Source organism: Bos indicus x Bos taurus, chromosome 23 (assembly GCF_003369695.1).
Source record: "Bos indicus x Bos taurus breed Angus x Brahman F1 hybrid chromosome 23, Bos_hybrid_MaternalHap_v2.0, whole genome shotgun sequence".
In the NCBI taxonomy this organism is placed as follows: Eukaryota; Metazoa; Chordata; class Mammalia; order Artiodactyla; family Bovidae; genus Bos; species Bos indicus x Bos taurus.
Genome location: NC_040098.1, coordinates 46,535,111 through 46,555,429, shown reverse-complemented (window position 1 = coordinate 46,555,429; position 20,319 = coordinate 46,535,111). Strand labels below are relative to the sequence as shown.

The window sequence follows — 20,319 nt, the reverse complement described above, 5'->3', positions numbered from 1 at the left end:
GGCCTCTTGCCTTCTGAGATGGTCCATACTTTATCTATGGAATGTGTATTTCCCTCAATAAATTTGTTCTTTCACTCTGGCTGGCTCTTGAAGTCCTTTCTGTGAGGAACCAGGGACCCTCACATGGCAGCCCTCTCCAGGGACTCACCTGAGACCTGGGGTGTGACCATCCTCTTGCGCCCCATGTTTTTCCTGCCAAAGTATTGCTTTCATGCCAACCAGGTAGTCTTCTGCTGTCAAAATCACCAACAGCTTACAGTCCACCCAGGTTAGTCACTACAAAAGAAGGCCAGCAAACTCACATATGAATATTTTCAGTGTCAGGTGCTGGGCAAACTGCCCTTCTTCCTCTGAGTTTACAGCTTTATTGAAGTACAATTTACACACCACAGAATTGAGGTGTGTTATTCAGAAATATAATAATTTGTATACTGTAAAACTCACCTGTTTCAAGTACACAATTAAATGGTTTTTAGTATATGTACAAGTGCACCACCATGACCCCAGCTGAATTTAGAATTTTTTTTATCACCTGCAGAAGAAACTTCATGCGCATTTACAATCCTTTGTTTTCTGTCTGAATAGATTTGCCTTTGCTGGATATTTTTAAGTCAAACCACAGATATGCTTTTTCATGTCCGTCTCCTTCCATTAATGGAATGATTTTGAGGATTATCCAGGTTGTAGCATGAATCAGTACTTCTCTTCTTTATATAGATGACTTCTATTCTGTTACGGGGGTAGATCACGTTGTGTTTACTCATTCATCTGTCGATAAGCTTTCGAGTTGTTGCTGCTGCTGCTGCTGCTAAGTCGCTTCAGTCGTGTCTGACTCTGTGCGACCCCATAGACGGCAGCCCACCAGGCTCCTCTGTCCCCAGGATTCTCCAGGCGAGAACACTGGAGTGGGTTGCCATTTCCTTCTCCAATGCATGAAAGTGAAAAGTGAAAGTGAAGTCGCTCAGTCGTGTCCGACCCTTAGCGACCCCATGGACTGCAGCCTACCAGGCTCCTCCGCCCATGGGATTTACCAGGCAAGAGTACTCGAGTGGGGTGCCACTGCCTTTGGGGCCATTATGAATAATGCTGCTATGAACATTCCTAGGCAAGTCTTGTACAGGCACATGTTTTCATTTCTCCTGGGCAGATTCTATAAGTAAAATTACAGGTCCAAGGACTTCCCTGGAGGTCCATTGGTTAAGACTCTGCGCTTCCACCAAAGTGGGCACAGGTTCTATCCCCAGTTGGGGAACTAAATCTTGCATGCCACACAGTGGGCCCCTAAAAATTTACAAATTGCTAGTCCATGTGGTAACTCTATGTTTAACATTTTGAGGAATTGCCAAGCTGGTTTCCAAAGCAGGTATACCATTTTGCATTTCCACCAGCAAGGTATGAGGGTTCCAAATTCTTCACATACTCACCCACACTCATTATTGCCTTTTTATTTTACCCATTCTAGTAGATGTGAAGTGGTATCTCCTTTGGTTTCATTTGCATTTCCCTAATGAGCAATGATCTTGAACACCTTTTCATGTGCTTGTTGGCCTTTTGAATATTGATTGGAAGGACTGCTGCTGAGGCTTCTATACTCTGGCCACTTGATGCAAAGAGCCAACTCATTGGAAATGACCTTGATGCTGGGAAAGATTAAAGGCAAAAGAATTGGGTGGCAGAGGATGAGATGGTTAGATAGCATCACCTACTTAATGGACATGAGTTTGAACAGACTCCGGGAGATTGTGAAAGACAGCGCTGCAGCGCTGCAGTCCACGGGGCTGCAAAGAATCAAACACAACTTACCGACTGAACAAGGAGCCATGATGTTGAAAATCTTCTCATGTGCTTGTTGGCATTTGGTCTGCCTTCTTGGAAGAGGACTAAGTGCCTCTTGGACATTACTTCTTTGAATCTTGGCATTTCAAGCTCTATTTTATAGATGAGGAAACAGGTACGGAGAGTTTCTGCAACTTTCTCAAGGACATCCAACTCATAACTGCCAAAGACACTTGAATTTGTTTTGAAGACTGGGTGGATTAAAAGATGAAACTGTCCAATGTTGAATTAAGGATACCTTGCTAAAATGCCTGGCCAAAATGTCAATTCCGGTTTCTTCTTTCTGAACCCTTTGATTAAGCAATTAGTTAAGGTTCATTTAAAAAATAAAGTGACCCTTTTAATTGAGATACTATATTAAGATTTGAGCCCTTTTCTGTTGTTTTATGCAAACCACAATTCTTCCTCCTCTGAAGGATAAAATGGCTACAATCCCTTCCTGTCTAGCCAACCCATATTTGCTCTCTCTAGTCTATGACCTTTCCCTTCCAGCTCTTGAACTGTGAGATACAGGACTGCTGCTGAAGCCCGAGTTAGTGTTTGCGTAACTTTTACTTTTCGTTTCTTCCGTTTCACAAGATTCGCCCCTTGGCCTCGGTCTCCGTTAGTGTGTGTGCGCTGTTCTGTGCTGGCTATATTTGACCACCTAGAAACACAGGAGGGGGTTGTTTAAGTCCACACCACTTTGCTGCTCCCAACACTATTTCTTGTGTTACTGAGCTTGACAAATTCGGGGCAGAGTCTGACAGAGTTTCCCAAGCATTTGTTTTTACCTCCAAGGATTCATAAATGTGTCTCTCTAGTTTTATCCTTATTAGGAATGAAGTGAACTTCAAATTCCTATAATCTTTGCAATCCTCACTAAGCTCCTTCTAGCCATGGTGAAAAATTATAACAATTTTTATGGAAGGTAAACCAGCCACCCGGGTAGAATTTTCCGTGCAAATACTGAGCTGTGTGCAGCTGTTTGTGACTTTACAGAGCTTCCCTGGTGGCTCAGCTGGCAAAGAATCTGCCTGCAATGCAGGAGACCAGGGTTTGATTCTTGGGTTGGAAAGATCCCCTGGAGAAGGGAATGGCAACCCACTCCAGTATTCTGGCCTGGAGAATTTCATGGACAGAGGAGCCTTTACAGTCTTGAGCCCTAACAAGCCACAAGGCTTCAATCCTGTGAATCAGGCAAAAGCCAGGTGTGGGGTGGCTTTCTAGCTTCAAAGCCATAAAAGAGAAGGTTAAGATAGGAGGGGAAATGAAATTATGGACAAGGCAGGATTGAGAATAAAATTAATTGTAATGATAGGTCTCTATTGACAAGACATAGAGCCTCAGAATAGAAACCCAGAGTTGTTCTGGAGGGTCCCCGGGTGCCAGTGTAGCCGGAAATGGCTCCATTTTTTCCCAAAGTGTATGGAGGGTTTTTAGGCTTCCCTGGTGGCTTAGCAGTGAAGAATCCTCCTGCCATGCAGGAGATATGGGCTTGATCCCTGGTCTGAAAACATCCCCTGGAGAAGGAAATGGCAACCCACTCCAGTATTCTTGCCTGGGAGTCCCATGGACAGAGGAGCCTGGCGGGCTACAGTCCACGGGGTTGCAGAGTTGGACGTGACTTAGTGACTAGACAGCAATGGAAGGCTTTTGGTTTGTGTCCAGACTGCTTCCTGTCATGGCAGCCTCTTTCCTTGTCATACCGTGTAGACACTGCTAAGCTTCCCAGCCGTGTCCGCGCAGGCTGACCTGCTGGGCGCAGCTGCTGAGAGGCTACCTGCTGATCCTGGTAGTGTATTCCGCACACAAGGCCCTTGGCAGTTGGGGAGTCTTGTCTATTCACCTGTGGAGGAGAGAACTTTGTTCAGTTATTGTTATTTTTTAACAGGTGCCAGACAAACGACTGCTTTCAGGAAATGCCCTGGCATGGAAACTGTTGAAAATTACTTCCTTGATCTAACACCCCACATTAAAAACCAGATTTCAAAATCTCAGAGGAGCAAGGTTTCTGTTTGGTCAGAAAGGGTGGGGAAGAGCTGACTTTGGTCATAATAATCTCTAGGTAGAATTGTCGTCCTGTGTTAATTTTATAGACAGGGGCTGTTTCCGCAGCCTTGGTGGCTCCAACGTTGGCACTGTTTTGGAAGTTTTTGTTTGTTTGTTTTCTTGAATTTTGTTTGTTTTTTGTGTTGTTTTTGGCAACACCAAGCAGCTTGTGAGACATTAATTGCCTGACCAGGGATTGAACCCCCGCCCTTGGCCACGAGAGAGCAGAATCCTAACTACTGGACCGCCAGGGAAATCCCTGGCACCGCTTTGTTGGTGCAGGTAATACAAATGTGGCTAAAGAAGAAATTCTGTAGAACAAATGTTATCTCCAGGAGAGAGTACAAAGATTTAATGTTAATGTTTCGTTTGACCAAGTCATTTAAACCTCTCAGAAATCCTCTGAGGGAGGTCGATATTATTCTTTGCAATTTTCAGGAGTCTTACCTGGTGGTTTGGTGATTAGGGCTCTGCGCTACCACTGCAGAGGGCGTGGGTTTGATCCCTGGTCCAGGAACTAAGATTCCGCACGCTGCAACTAAAGATTGCCTGTTGCAACCAAAAAGTAAAGAAAGATTAAATAAGTAAAGAGTGGTTAAAGAAAACCCCTGTTCCCCTTAAAAAGAAAGAAAAGAAAATACTACTCCTTGAATGTCTAGAAAATGTTTGAAGATCTTAATGAGTTTTCAACCTCTTAAACGAATTCCAAAATTACTATACTTAAAATACTTATAGACTTATAAGAATAGTATAAAGAGCTCCCCTATACCCTTCACTTACACTCCACAACCCATGACGTTCTACCATACCTGCTTCTTCTTTGCTTCCTCGCTCTCTCCTTTATACTTCTCTTCAGCCGTTTGCAAATCATCTCTCACCATTTCAAAGTGCGATAATCACTAACAACCAAGCCACTCTTCTGCAGAGTTTCCTGTCATAGTATAACCAGCAAGTGCTGCCGTGTTACTCTTTAACCCACAGACCCTACTCCCGTATCGCCAGTTGTACTAATAATGTCCTTCCTAAACTTAAAATCTGAGTAAGGATCTTGAGCTACACTTAGCGGTCACATCTCTTTTGTTGTTGTTGCTCAGTTGCTCAGTCGTGTCCAGCTCTTTTCGACCCCATGGACTGCAGCACGCCAGGCTTCTCTGTCCTTCACCATCTCCTGGAGCTTGCTCAGACTCATGTCCGTTGAGTCGGTGATGCCATCCAACCATCTCATCCTCTGTCGTCCCCTTCTCCTCCCGCTTTCAATCTTTTCCAGCATCAGGGTCTTTTCAAATGAGTCAGTTCTTTGCATCAGGTGGCCAAAGTATTGGAGCTTCAACTTCAGCATCAGTTCTTCCAATGAATATTCAGGAGTGATTTCCTTTAGTATGGACTGGTTGGATCTCCTTGCAGTCCAAGGGACTCTCAAGAGTCTTCTCCAACACCACAGTTCAAAAGCATCAATTCTTCGGCACTCAGCTTTCTTTATAGTCCAGCTCTCACATCCATAGGTGACCACTGGAAAAACCATAGCCTTGACTAGACGGACCTTTGTTAGCAAAGTGATGTCTCGGTTTTTCAATATGCTGCCTAGGTTGATCATAACTTTTCTTCCAAGGAGCAAGGATCCTTTAATTTCATGGCAGCAGTCACCATCTGCAGTGATTTGGGACAAAATAAAAGTCTGTCACTGTTTCCACCATTTCCCCATCTATTTGCCATGAAGTGATGGAACCAGATGCCATGATCTTAGCTTTCTGAATGCTGAGCTTTAAGCCAACTTTTTCACTCTCCTCAAGAGCCTCTTTAGTTCTTCTTCACTTTCTGCCATAAGGGTGGTGTCATCTGCATATCTGAGGTTTTTGATATTTCTCCCAGCAATCTTGATTCCAGCTTGTGTTTCTTTCAGTCCAGTGTTTCTCATGATGTACTCTGCATATAAGTTAAATAAGCAGGGTGACAATATACAGCCTTTACGTACTCCTTTTCCTGTTTGGAACCAGTCTGTTGTTCCATGTCCAGTCCTAACTGTTGCTTCCTGACCTGCATACAGATTTCTCAAGAGGCAGGTCAGGCGGTCTGGTATTCCCATCCCTTGAAGAATTTTCCACATAGGTATCTATGTACCACATAGGTACCTATGTACCTATCTATTTATATCTATCTATGTACCTATCTCTGCCCGCTTATTAAAAACCATAGGGAATTCCCTAGTGGTTCAATTGTTAGGACTCAGTGCTTTCACTGCCGTGACCCAGGTTTGATCTCTGGTCGGGGAAGATCCCACAAGCCTCACAGCAAGGCCAGAAAAACAAACACAAATTCACATGGCCTCCAATTCCAATCCAACAACAAAGGCTTCTTTATTCTCCATTTCCTTCCCCAGGAGTGAGGAACCAGGCCCCCATTAACCCCAGCACATTCACTCGTCTTTCCCCCCCACTCTATGTAAGTGGTCTTTCCCATGATGCTTAGCTGAAGTCCTGGCTCCAAGACATGCTGGTCCCACCTCCACCAGCAGTGGCCTTGGCCTCTGGGAAGAGCAAAGGAGCTTGGAATGAACTGTGATGCCTTTATAGACATATATGTATTGGAAGGCAGCTCAATATATATATATATAAATTCAGAGATCAGCTCTAATGCCACCCAACTTCATGACCTTGGATATGTGTTGGACATTTCTAAGTCTCATTTGCTCATCTGTGAAATGGGGATAATAATTGTGCCTACTTCACAGAGTTACTATGAGTATTAAATGATAATCTACACTAAAATTGGTGACTTGTTCTCTGCAAAAAGAGAAGAGTTGGAGATGGTTCACAAGGGCTTGGTCCCTGGAGAGTACCTTTAGGTGCCTGGTTAATTATTAGTTCAAGGGTGAGGCCTTGGAAACCCGGTTTGGCCCAGGACCAATTACTCCTCTGGATCAGGTTAATACCTGCAGAAATGTGACCACCTGAAGGGGGAGCTAGAGAGGCTGAATTTGGAAGTCAGTTCTACAGGAAAGCAAAAGATTGTCCAGATGGTTTTCTGAGCAATAAGGAAGCTTGAAGGAAAAGATTTACAGTGCTTCAGACCCAGTGCTTCCCAGCACATACTGATGTATTGAATGCTGGAGAAAGAAAAGGAATGTTGGAGAAAGCCACATGTCTTAGTAAAAGTGAACACGGCTCTCCCTATCTCTCCTGGTTTTCTATGAAGCACTCCTGGGTGCTGACTCCTAGCCGTCCCTGGGCCTGCCTGAACGGCATGGCATGGGACACCGACCGACGGCACGAAGTCCTGAGCAAAGCTGCTCACATTTGAGTCCAGGGTCAGCCACTTCTAGCACAGTGGCCCTGGGCTGGGAGGTCACTGGGAGACCAGTGACCTTCTGAGTTGGGACTTGGAGTTTCCTCACTGGGCAAGAGGGCGTGACAGCCCCCTGATGCCCTAGCTGTGTCATTCACACCCCTGGTACCCTGTCGTAACATCCATTCTGCTTGTCAGCCCAGGTGTCCCCTCATCCTTGTCTCATCGAGACTCTTCTTGTTTAGTCCCCCAGTAGCGTCCGACTATTTTACAGCTCCGTGGATTGTAGCCCGCCAGACTCCTCTGTCCATGGGATTCTCCAGGCAAGAATACTGGAGCGGGTTGCCGTTTTCTTCTCCAGGGGATCTTCCTCACCCAGGGATCAAACATGGGTCTCCTGCATCAGCAGGCAGATTCTTTACCACTGAGCCCTTTGTAAGCCCCTAATCTAGATTGCTGCTGCTGCTGCGTCGCTTCAGTCATGTCCAACTCTGTGTGACCCCATAGATGGCAGCCCACAAGGCTCCCCCATCCCTGGGATTCTCCAGGCAAGAACACTGGAGTGGGTTGCCATTTCCTTCTCCAGATTACAAGTGCCTTAAAGGCTGACACTCGGTTTTGTGTGGATGAGCAACAGGGGGGTTTTGAATTCAATTGTGACCTCCTGTTCTATTTCCTCTTGGCTCCTTTCCTGCTGGACATTGCTCACTGGTAGGAAGGTGAGATCTTTGGGTCATGACTGAGGGCGGCTGGTGTCAGGAGCCAGAGTGGAAACAGCCTCGGTCTGCTTAGGGAAGAAGGGATGGAATGTGGTCTTGCAGAGAGTTTGACCAGGAGTGATAACCATAAATACGAGCTGCTTCAGAGACAGCTGATTCCCCGGTCACCCGGGAGACTTCGCTGAAAGAGTATTTCTGGGAGGAGGACTTTGACTCGTGTTATACTTTCATTCATTCACTCACTTCTGGTGAGACACTATATAACAAAGAGAAGCGCACCTATCACTAGGGCTCAGCTTGATCCCGTTGCACAAAGTGGACGCAGCCGCAGCCACGCAGTCGGTGGAAGGACACAACATAACCAGCATTCCGGTCACTACTATGATGTCTGGCAGCACAGACACTTTTACCTGTTTTTGACTTTTATAGAAATGGAAATGTACAGCATGTACTTTTCCTTTCTGCCTTTTTTTTTTTTTTTTCTCTTGCTCAATGGTCTGTTTGTGAGATTCCCTTTTTGGTGGTTGCAGACAGTTATGATTCATTCTCGTTGCTGTGTGAAGTTGGGGTGGGAGGGTGGAGGGTGATTTTGCCCCCCTGGAACATTTAGCTGTATCTGGAGACATTGGTTGTCAAAACCTGGAGGAGGCACAAGGGGTAATACGCGCATCTGGTGGGTGGAGACCGAGGATGTTGGTAAATATCCACTGGACAGCACCCACCCCCCCAACAAGGCCTATTCAGCCCAAAATGCCAGTACTGCCATGGTGGAGAAACCCTGCCATGTAACAACTGTTGGTGGGCATTTGGGTCTACTAGGAATGTGGCTGCAGTGAATGTTGAGCTAGGTGAAATTTTCATTGTTGTTTAGTCGCCAAGTCTTGTCCAACTCTTTTGCGACCCCATGGACTGTAGCCCACCAGGCTCCTCTGTCCATGGGATTTCCCAGGCAAGAATACTGAAGTGGGTTGTCATTTCCCTCTCCAGGATATCTTCCCAACCCGCAGATTGAACCCACGTCTCTAGCCTCTCCTGCACTGGCAGGCAGATTCTTTACTGCTGAGTCGTGTGTCCTTTAAACACACACACAAATACCTGGGGATGGAACTGCTGGGTGCCAGAGGTCTGAGCTCAGCCTGAGTAGAAATCGCCAATGTCCTGGAGTGGTCCGAGTTCAGGCTTCCTCCTGGAGCGCACAGGTGTTTTGGTTGCTCTCCATCTGCACCAGTATGTGGTATTTTCTGACTTTTTTTCATTTTTAAAAACATGTGAAAAAAAAAAAAAATGTGTGTCTCCTTCTCCTATACCCTCCTCCATTTCAGTTGATGGCAAACTGGATACTCAAAACATCATTGTTTGTTGGTAAATAACCCAAGTCTATACTTTGTGAAAGACTGGGATTAGGACAGGTGTCCGCACTGTGTACAGTAAATTACAGAATGAATTTGGGGCAGGATGACCTGCAACTAGGGTTTCTCTTATTTAAATAACACCACCTAGCACCATTCTGTCTATCCATTTTCTTTCATTCTTCCTAAAAGTACCAGTTACCATAGTGAATTTACCATAGTAAATTTTATTCAAGGAATGAGGCTATGGACCATTTGAATTCACGATTTTGGAGGTTTTTTTGCTCTTTTGTGGGTATTACTTTTAGCCGCACCTTAAGGCTTGTGGAATCTGAGTTCCTAGATCAAGGAACCAACTCAGGTCTTCAGCAGTGACAGCTCAGAGTCCTAACCACTAGACTGCCAAGGAATCCTTCAGTTCAGTTCAGTCGCTCAGTCGTGTCCGACTCTTTGTGACCCCATGAATCGCAGCACACCAGGCCTCCCTGTCCATCACCAACTCCCAGAGTTCACTCAAACTCACATCCATCGAGTCAGTGATGCCATCCAGCCATCTCATCCTCTGTCGTCCCCTTCTCCTCCTGCCCCCAATCCCTCCCAGCATCAGAGTCTTTTCCAATGAGTCAACTCTTGGCATGAGGTGGCCAAAGAACTGGAGTTTCAGCTTTAGCATCATTCCTTCCAAAGAACACCCAGGACTGATCAATCTCCATTAGAATGGACTGGTTGGAATCCTTAGCATTCGTTTTTATTCAATATTTCCAAACTATACAGTATTGATGATCCTGAAATAGTGATTTTTTGTTTTATTTATGATATATTGCTTAATCTTTAAAAAAATAGATCAATTCAGGTCACTGAGTTAAAAATAATCATAGAATTTGGCATCTGATCCTTTGGGTCTCAAACTTTGGTCTCAAGACCTATTAGAAATGCAAATGATTAAATTCCACCTGGAGCTAACGGACTTCTTGGGGTGGGGAACCTGCAACCTTGAGAGGTCGAACAGAAGGTTGCAAACTTTTGACCTAAACTACCCTTAACCTCAAGTCACAGGCACACTTAGGTTGGCTTTTGGAAACAAATGTTTCAGTAAAACAATGAGTCAGTTCTTCCAAGGTTAAGCAATTAGTTTCCACAGGTAAATTCAGTAGTAAGTTTTATCCTAAAATGTTAACTTCTTGTTGTTCAGTAATTCAGTCATGTCTGACCCTTTGTGACCCCATGGACTGCAGCACACCAGGCTTCCCTGTCCTTCACCGTCTACAGGAGTTTGCTCAAACTCATGTGCAGAGTCAGTGATGCCATCCAACCATCTCATTCTCTGTCATCCCCTTCTCCTCCTGCCCTCAATCTTTCCCAGCATCAGGATCTTTTCTAATGAGTCAGCTCTTTGCATCAGGTGGCCAAAGTACTGAAATTTCAGCATCAACATCAGTCCTTCCAATGAATATTTAGGGTTGATTTCCTTTAGGATCGAGTGGTTTGATCTCCTTGCAACCCAAAGGACTCTCAAGAGTCTTCTCCAACGCCACAATTTGAAAGCATCGATTCTTTGGTCCTTAGCCTTCTTTATGGTCCAGTTCTGACATCCATACATACGTGACTATGGGAAAAACCACAGCTTTGACTATACAGATATTTGTTGGCAAAGTGATGTCTCTGATTTTTAGTACACTGTCTAGGTTTGTCATAGCTTTCCTTGCAAGGAGCAAGCAAGTGTCTTTTAATTTCGTTAACTGGCTATGACTTATTTGGAATACTGAATTTTTTTTTTTTCATTCTCTGAGCCCCGCCCAGTTTCAGGCTCTTTATGGTACCAGTGGCTACATTTCTGCTACCAGAAGGTTGCCTCCTTCCTGTGCAGGTTTTGACATTTGCCTATGGGGATTTGTGTGGACTGTCTTTTGCAAATATTTGCTTAGCTCCTTTAGCATCCAGGAAGGGTTTCCTTGACACCTTTGTGCCATCAAAATGAGATGCAGATCAGTTCAGCTCACACCACCATGCTAGGGTTTGGTAGGACCACCTTCTCTACCTGCCACCTAAGCCTGTGTGTTCATCTTCCTCCCCTCTTTGAGGCAAGAGTTTGAAATAATGCTTTGGGTTCTGTTATCTAAACAACAACCTCTGCTACTGTTAATTAGATGAACAGTATAGAAAGTAAAATGATTGGGTCCCCAGAGAAGGTGGATTTTCCCCAGTGAGCTCCCTCGGAGGGCTCTCAGTTCTGGGAGAAATTGTTGTTTTAAAGATGTGCTTGGAAAATGTCTTCGTCCTTCTCTTTAGCATCATGACCATCACAGATACGGACTTCCCTGGCTGTCCAGGGGCTAAGACTTTGTGACTCCACTGCGCGGGGCACAGGTTTGATCCCTGGTGGGGGAACTAAGATCCCACATGCCTTGTGGCACGGTTTAAAAAAAAAAAAAACACTGCATAGATACATAGACAAACAAAAGGCTTCGTTTACAAAACATCTGGCTACTCAGAACAGAATTGCTTGACTGACTGTCCAAAGTGAAATGGACTGTCACTGTTCTCTGCTTTTTCATGAGATACTCTTAGTTCCAAGAGAAGAAAATTAATCTATATATTTTGTAATTAAGGAATGAATCCCTGAGTCACTTGACCTGCTTCAAGAGTAATAAAAACCACACACAAATGACCTGCTGAAGAACAGCCATCAGTGAGTCCGAGAAATGATAGCATCTCACCTCACTTACCTAACCTTTTCTGCTGATATGACTTTGCACCTCCATGCCATGCCAGCAACTTCATCAGACCCCTACCTTTCCAGTGACCCTTCGGCTGATTTACCAGTATGAATTGAGTGTTTTTGCTCAAGCCTCCGTCCCCTTCATTTCTTTCCCAACTCCAGGATAACTGTTAACTGTGAAAGGAAAAACAGGTCCCAGAAAAATTATGAAAGTATAATGAAGTTTGCATTAGTCCATGCAATTAAACCAAGGAAAGATGCATAAGGAAGTGACTAAAATTCAGTGCTGATGTGGTATACTTATAGCTAGATCTTCGAACAGGCATGTGCTGTGGGGGAAGAGAGAAAAAACACTATTTGTACAGTAAAATGACACCTCCGAATAGCTAGAAATCGGCCTGAAAGAAAAAAAAAAAAAACATCAGAAACGACTCTTCTAGCCTTTGCTGTTCTGATATATAAATTAAAACAGTGGGCAAATGTAAGCTTCAACATGCCTTCTTCCTGAGCTGAAAATTGTGCTTTCAAACGCCCAGATGATTTTGGACCCGTCTGACAAGCATCGAACACACTGCGTGTCGTGTCGGGCCCTGGTGGAGCTGCTGGGTTGTGAGCGAAACGGGAGGTGAAAGTCCTTGCTCTCTTGCACTCACCCTTTAAACACGACCGGTTCTTTGAGGTCTCAGTTCACTGACTTGAAGGTTTTTATCTGCTGCCCTGTCAAAGAAATTCTAGATTTACAACTCTCCCTGGGAAATTTCTGCACATGAGGCTTTCTTGTTTTGGTGTTGGTGCTCACTCTTGTAATTTCCCCAACTGGAATGCGTTCTCCTTGTTCTGTCTGAATCTCACCATTGGAAGCTCTTGCGAACCATCCCAGCTCCAAGGGAGTTGTTTGTTTCTCTTCTGAGTTCCTGTCACATTTATCAGACACCTTCTTGTTTGGAACTAATCCATGGTCTTTCCTGTTTTGTTGGTTGTCTTTCCAGCTGTACGCATTTTAATCCTACTAAAGATACACTTCCCTATAGGTCAGAGGCCACACCTCATACTTCCTGGATCCCATCACTGTTGCTTAGCGATTCCCCTTACATCATGCTAAACTGTACTTCATTTTAAAAGCTGGAAAGGGAGACTTCCCTGGCGGTCTAGTGGTTGAGACCCCACACTTCCAATGCAAGGACTGGCATTCGAGTCCTGGTTGGGGAACTAAGATCCCACATGCCATGTGGCACAGCCAAAAATTGAAAGAATAAAAATGAAAAATAAAACTATTTTTAAAAATCTGGAAGGGATCATGGAGAACATCCTTTTTATTTATTTTTAAGTTATTATTATTTTTTAAAATATTGATGTGGCTACGCCAGGTCCTAGTTTCGGCATGAGGGGTCCAGTTACCTGATAGGGATTGGCCCTGCACTGGGAGAACAGAGTTTTAGCTCTAGGTCACCAGGGAAGTTCCAAGAACATCGTTTTTAAAGAAGAAGCCAGTGGGAGCCTAAGATCACATAATCAGATCAGATCAGATCAGATCAGTCGCTCAGTCGTGTCCGACTCTTTGCGACCCCATGAATCGCAGCACACCAGGCTTCCCTGTCCATCACCAACTCCCGGAGTTCACTCAGACTCACACCCATCGAGTCAGTGATGCCATCCAGCCGTCTCATCCTCTGTCGTCCCCTTCTCCTCTTGCCCCCAATCCCTCCCAGCATCAGAGTCTTTTCCAATGAGTCAACTCTTCGCATGAGGTGGCCAAAGTACTGGAGCTTCAGCTTTAGTATCATTCCTTCCAAAGAAATCCCAGGGCTGATCTCCTTTAGAATGGACTGGTTGGATCTCCTCGCAATCCAAGGGACTCTGAAGAGTCTTCTCCAACACTACAGTTCAAAAGCATCAATTTTTCAGCGCTCAGCCTTCTTCACAGTCCAACTCTCACATCAATACATGACCACAGGAAAAACCATAGCCTTGACTAGACGGACCTTTGTTGGCAATGTAATGTCTCTGCTTTTGAATATGCTATCTAGGTTGGTCATAACTTTCCTGCCAAGGAGTAAGCATCTTTTAATTTCATGGCTGCAGTCACCATCTGCAGTGATTTTGGAGCCCAGAAAAATAAAGTCTGACACTGTTTACACTGTTTCCCCATCTATTTCCCATGAAGTGATGGGACCAGATGCCATGATCTTCGTTTTCTGAATGTTGAACTTTAAGCCAACTTTTTCACTCTCCACTTTCACTTTCATCAAGAGGCTTTTGAGTTCTTCTTCACTTTCTGCCATAAGGGTGGTGTCATCTGCATATCTGAGGTTATTGATATTTCTCCCAGCAATCTTGATTCCAGCTTGTGCTTCTTCCAGCCCAGTGTTTCTCATGATGTACTCTGCATATAAGTTAAATAAACAGGGTGACAATATACAGCCTTGACGAACTCCTTTTCCTATTTGGAACCAATCTGTTGTTCCATGTCCACTTCTAACTGTTGCTTCCTGACCTGCATACAAATTTCTCAAGAGGCAGATCAGGTGGTCTGGTATTCCCATCTCTTTCAGAATTTTCCAGTTTATTGTGATCCACATAGTCAAAGGCTTTGGCATAGTCAATAAAGCATAAATTGATGTTTTTCTGGAACTCTTGCTTTTTCCATGATCCAGTGGATGTTGGCAATTTGATCTCTGGTTCCTATGCCTTTTCTAAAAGCAGCTTGAACATCAGGAAGTTCACAGTTCACATATTGCTGAAGCCTGGCTTGGAGAATTTTGAGCATTACTTTACTAGCATGTGAGATGAGTGCAATTGTGCGGTAGTTTGAGCATTCTTTGGCATTGCCTTTCTTTGGGATTGGAATGAAAACTAACCTTTTCCAGTCCTGTGGCCACTGCTGTTTTCCAAATTTGCTGGCATATTTAGTGCAGCACTTTCACAGCATCATCTTTCAGAATTTGGAATAGCTCAACTGGAATTCCATCACCTCCACTAACTTTGTTCGTAGTGATGCTTTCTAAGGCCCACTTGACTTCACATTCCAGGATGTCTGGCTCTAGGTCAGTGATCACACCATCGTGATTATCTAGGTCGTGAAGCTCTTTTTTGTACAGTTCTTCTGTGTATTCTTGCCATCTTTTCTTAATATCTTCTGCTTCTGTTAGGTCCATATCATTTCTGTCCTTTATCGAGCCCATCTTTGCACGAAATGTTCCTTTGGTATCTCTGATTTTCTTGAAGAGATCCCTAGTCTTTCCCATTCTGTTGTTTTCCTCTATTTCTTTGCATTGATGGCTGAAGAAGGCTTTCTTATCTCTTCTTGCTATTCTTTGGAACTCTGCATTCAGATGTTTATATCTTTCCTTTTCTCCTTTGCTTTTTGCTTCTCTTCTTTTCACAGCTATTTGTAAGGCCTCCCCAGACAGCCATTTTGCTTTTTTAAAGGTAGAAAATTCAGCAGTACCCGGGTTTCCTTATTTTTGCACCATTCCCTGTTAGTAATTGTAGGGGTTAATGGATAACCTTTCCTTGAAACACAAGACAAAGTACATCTTGCATGGTTCCCCTGCCAAAGTGATTAAAAGTTGTGTTTTTTTACTGTTATTTGATCTCTGTGGTCGGTCAACATGGTCAGAGCTTTTGCTTGTCAGAGAAAAAGATACCCGTTGTTCTGTTCCCAATTCTAGTTTAAAGGACATTTACCCATGAGCACCTGGAACTGTGGGGAATGTGGACTCCATTCATTTATTCACCCATTCATTCATTCAACACATTCAACACATATAAATAAGTCACCTGGGGAAGATAAGGCACATATTTCTCATCACAAGGTGGAAAAACAGGAAAATAATAATAGAAAGGAGACTACTCATTCACTGTCTATTAACTCCTCACGGACCTTGGGACTTTAAATCCCTCCCTTATCTTTATTTCTTTATTTAAGAAAAACTCAAACAATACAGTATCTGATGTCCTGTGAATGTCTGCAGGACTAAAGCCTCAACTGTAAGAGCTTGCTGCATTTCCTTCTCTTCTAGGAAACGTAGTTAACTTAGCATCATTATCACCCTTGCCTCGTAGTTTAAGAGGCTTTACTTTAGTTATACGTAAACGGACACAAGGGGCGTCCCTGGTGGCTCAGATGGTGAACTGTCTGCCTGTAATGCAGGAGACCTGGGTTCTATCCCTGGGTCGGGAAGATTCCCTGAAGAAGGAAATGGCAACCCACTCCAGTACTCTTGCCTGGAAAATTCCATGGATGGAGGAGCCTGATAGGCTACAGTCCATAGGGGTGCCAAGAGTCGGACATGACTGAACAACTTCACTGGTTCAAATGGGCTTAATGGAAGTGAATCTGAGCAAACTCCAGGAGATGATGAAGGACAGGGAAGCCTGATGTGCTGTAGTCCATGGGGTCACAAAGAGTAGAACATGACTTAGGGGCTGAATAACAGCAACACTGTAATGCTACTATTATTACCAACGAGTGCCTTATGCATTTGTGGGCTGACTTTCCACCATGATTTATTTTGCTCTTGTTCTTCCTCCAGTTGGCATTTGTTGCCTGGGAGCTTCTCAACTCAACGTCTTAGGTGGTGCTCCTTGGGCAAAAGGTGATGTCCAAGTTTTTCAGAACAATAATATGCAAGGTCTTTTATGACCAGCAGCCACCTCCCTAGGGATGTGACTCAGCCTGGCAGGCAGCAAACTCCAGGCGCTGCTCCCTCAACACACCTTCTGTAGGTCACCCAGCATCAGGCAAGTGCTACCTTGCCTCCTCGCACAGAAAGCCTAGGGGTGCTGAAGTTCTCCTCCTCAACTTTGATTATTTCTTTATTTCACTGAGACTGGGAGTCTTCTATCATTTCACAAAAAGGATACCCTCTTCATTTTGGACCTATGCTCCACCAGCTTCGAAATTGGAAAAATTCTTCTTTTTTAAAAATTGGAATATAGTTGACTGAGGGTTTCTCTGGTGGCTCAGATGGTTAAGAATCTGCTTGCAATGCGGGAGACACAGGAGCTGTGGGTTCGATCCCTGGGTCGGGAAGATCCCCTGGAGAAGGGAATGGCGACCCACTCCAGTATTCTTGCCTGGAGAATCCCATGGACAGAGGAGCCTGGTGGGCTACAGTCCATGGAGTTGCAAAGAGTCGGACACAACTGAGCGACTAGCACACAAACGTAGTTGACTTACAATGTTTCACGCGTACAGCAAAGTGATTCAATTATCCCTAAACATGTATTATCTATTCTTTTTCAGATTCTTTTCCATGATAGGTTATTACAAGATATTGAATATAGCCCCCTGTGCTGTTGTGTTGTACAGTATGTCCTTGTTGGTTATCTACATTTTCGTGTGTGTATGTTAATCCCAAACTCCTAATGTATCCCTCCACCCCCCTTTTCTCCTTTGATAACCATGTTTGTTTTCTTTGTCTGTGAGAATATTTCTGTGTTGTAAATAAGTTCATTTGTATTCTTTTTCTTTTAAATTTCACCTGTAAGTGACATCACTTATAGAAAGATGATTTTAATCTTTCTCTGTTCGACATACTTCATTTAGTATGATCATCTGTGTGTGTGTGTGTGTGTGTGTTTAGTTGCTCAGTCATGTCCAACTCTTTGCAACCCCATGGACTATAGACTGCTAGGCTTCTTTGTCCATGGAAATTTTCCAAGCAAGAAAACCTGAAGCAGGTTGCCATTCCTACTCCAGGGGATCTTCCCAGCCCAGGGATCAAACCCCCATTTCTTGCGTCTCCTGCAAGGATGATTCTTTACCACCAAGCTGCCTGGGAAGCCCCCACGATCTTCTCTATGTCCGTCTGTATTGCTGCAAGTGGCGCTGTTTCAGTCTTTCACATGGCTCAGAAATACGCTATTGTAGATGCACCACATCCTCTTTATCCATTCCTTTGTCGGTGGACATTTATGTTGCTTCTATTGTAAATAGTGCTGCAGTGAACATTAGGGTGCGTGTGTCTTTTCAAATCAGAGGTGTTGTGTTTTCTGGATATCTGCTCAAGAATGGAATTGCAAGACCATATGGTAACTCTGTTTTTAGTTCCTTAAAGAACCTGAATACTATTCTCCATAGAGGCAGCACCAAGTTACATTCCCGTCATCAGTGTAGGAGGGTTCCTGGAAAAACTCTTAAATGATGCGGAAAACAATAAAAGCTTCTGAATGGAAGAAAGAACAAGGTTTTAAGGTGGCCCTGGGGAGGGCAAACATGTCTAGCCTGATTAATTGTCTAGTTCGGGCATAACTGCTTCCAGAGTGAGCCAAAGGTGGGGTTGCTGGGCCTGCACGCGTGGATCCTGCCCTTGCCTGCAGTCACGGGCAGGGAGGCAAGACTGAGCTGTTCAGTCTCAGCAGCAAAGAAACAAACAAAAAAAAACACAAAAATGCTTGGTGTCTGTGCTGGAAAAGCAGGTGTTATGGCCTCACAGGAAGGAAAGCGAACAGTGGTCTCTCGCCGTTACAAGTGGTTTTTTTTTTTTTAAGTTCTCCTGTAGGGATTTTTCAATACCCAAGGGCAGACAGGAAAGACAGCTATATTTTCAAAACTCATACAATGCTGCTTTAAGTAACGGATTGAATACCAAAGAAGTATGCTGGAAGTTCCTAATTGGCTAACGTCTGTGTTTCTCAATAGAGTAATATTATTAACGTCTACCCTCTAAGCCTGTAGAAATCTGAATCCCTTTCTTGCTGGCCAGTTGGAAATAATAATGTAAACAGACTCTTGTGGCCTCATTAAGTCATGTGTCTGAACACTTTGTCAAACTGCAAATATTTAAAATATTTTAATATTCATTCTAAGCCGAAAAGGCTTTGCCAAACTAGATAATGAAATTACTCTCTGTTGTTTTGAAACAGAATAAATTATAGCCTGATATTTAAAGGTATTATTTGGAAGGAGGAGGGAAGCAGCTTGGGATTGAATTTTCCATTATCTTGAACTATGGGGACACTAAGAATTAGATTAATCTGCTCTGTCCAGCTAAAGGCTCCATCTACTTTTTCCACTTTGCATAAAAATCCAAAGGTGGGTTCCATACAGAGTTTATTTGTGATAGATCTTAGAGGATGAGGAGAATTTAGTAAGGGAGGGAGAAAAATAATGTATGAGCTGGAAGAATGAAAACTGTGAGCAATAAAATGTAGAAGGAAAACCTGCCATGGTTCAGGAAGTGATGAGTTATTCAGTTGGAGTACAGAGTCATGGAGATTAACCTTGCTTTTCCTGCCTCTGCTGAAAGCAGAAAAAATCAGCATATTGCTCTATTAATTTTATTAATAGCGGAGTAGAGACTTTTCAAAAGGGAGCAGGGAAAGGGCATTAAAAGACATTTTTTTCTTCATCGAGTGAGGTGGGGGCTGTCTTCATGGTGCGTTACTGCTACAGAATGAAGGCTCAGAGAGTTACTTTCAAAGGTAAGGGGAAATGGGAAGGCAGGCAGTAGTGCATGGGAAGTCATCGTAAAGAACATATGTTGATCTGCATGAAAAAAGAAATGGCCACCCAGTCCAGTATTCTTGCCTGGAAAATTCTATGGATGGAGGAGCCTGGCGTGTTATAGTCCACGAGGTCGCAAAGTGTCAGACGCGACCAAGTGTCTTTCACTTTCACTTTTCGTTGTAAAGGTACAAGGCAAAGAGGATGAGTGGTGTATGCTCTAAAACCCTGAACTCCCCAACGGTTTGGGGGATAGTTTTTAAGAAAATTTTTGGGATGAGGGCTGCAAGGTATGTGACTTTGCTCTCACTGACTGGAAAGCTGAGCGCCAAAGAGTTGATGCTTTTGATATGTGGTGTTGGAGAAGACTCTTGAGAGTCCCTAGGACTGCAAGGAGATCCCACCAGTCCATCTTAGAGGAAATCAGTCCTGAATATTCATTGGAAAGACTGATGCTGAAGCTGAAGCTCCAATCCTTTGGCCATCTGATGCGAAGAACTGACTCACTGGAAAAGACCCTGATGCTGGGAAAGATTGAAGGTGGGAGAAGGGGACGACAGAGGATGAGATGGCTGGATGGCATCACTGACTCGATGGGCATGGGAAGTGGTGATGGACAGGGAGGCCTGGTGTGCTGCAGTCCATGGAATCACAAAGAGCGACTGAACTGAACTGAGGTAGCAGGGCTCTTTGCTCAATCTGAAGTTATCATCCTCTACCTGGGAGGGGCCCTGGATTCTGAAGATAAAATAAAGACACTGTTCACTGTATGCCCTGAAGTGGAACCAGGACCTTGCCCCAAGGCTGTACTTCTGTTTCTGGGCTCTTCTCCACTTGTGTCTGCACGCCCTTCCCCTCTCTCTCCTGATTCAGTTCAATTCAGTCACTCAGTCGAGTCTGACTCTTTGCGACTCCATGAATCACAGCACGCCA

The 20,319-nt window shown here is 44.2% G+C and overlaps 2 protein-coding genes across 3 annotated transcripts in view; both read left to right on the top strand.

Annotated features, from left to right (window-relative positions):
* The window catches only part of LOC113882206 (N-acetyllactosaminide beta-1,6-N-acetylglucosaminyl-transferase-like), a 119,489-nt gene that overhangs the window by 35,693 nt on the left and 63,477 nt on the right, over positions 1-20,319 (top strand). The window lies entirely within an intron of this gene.
* LOC113882208 (N-acetyllactosaminide beta-1,6-N-acetylglucosaminyl-transferase-like) overlaps positions 1-20,319 on the top strand; it is a 57,909-nt gene that overhangs the window by 12,023 nt on the left and 25,567 nt on the right. The window lies entirely within an intron of this gene.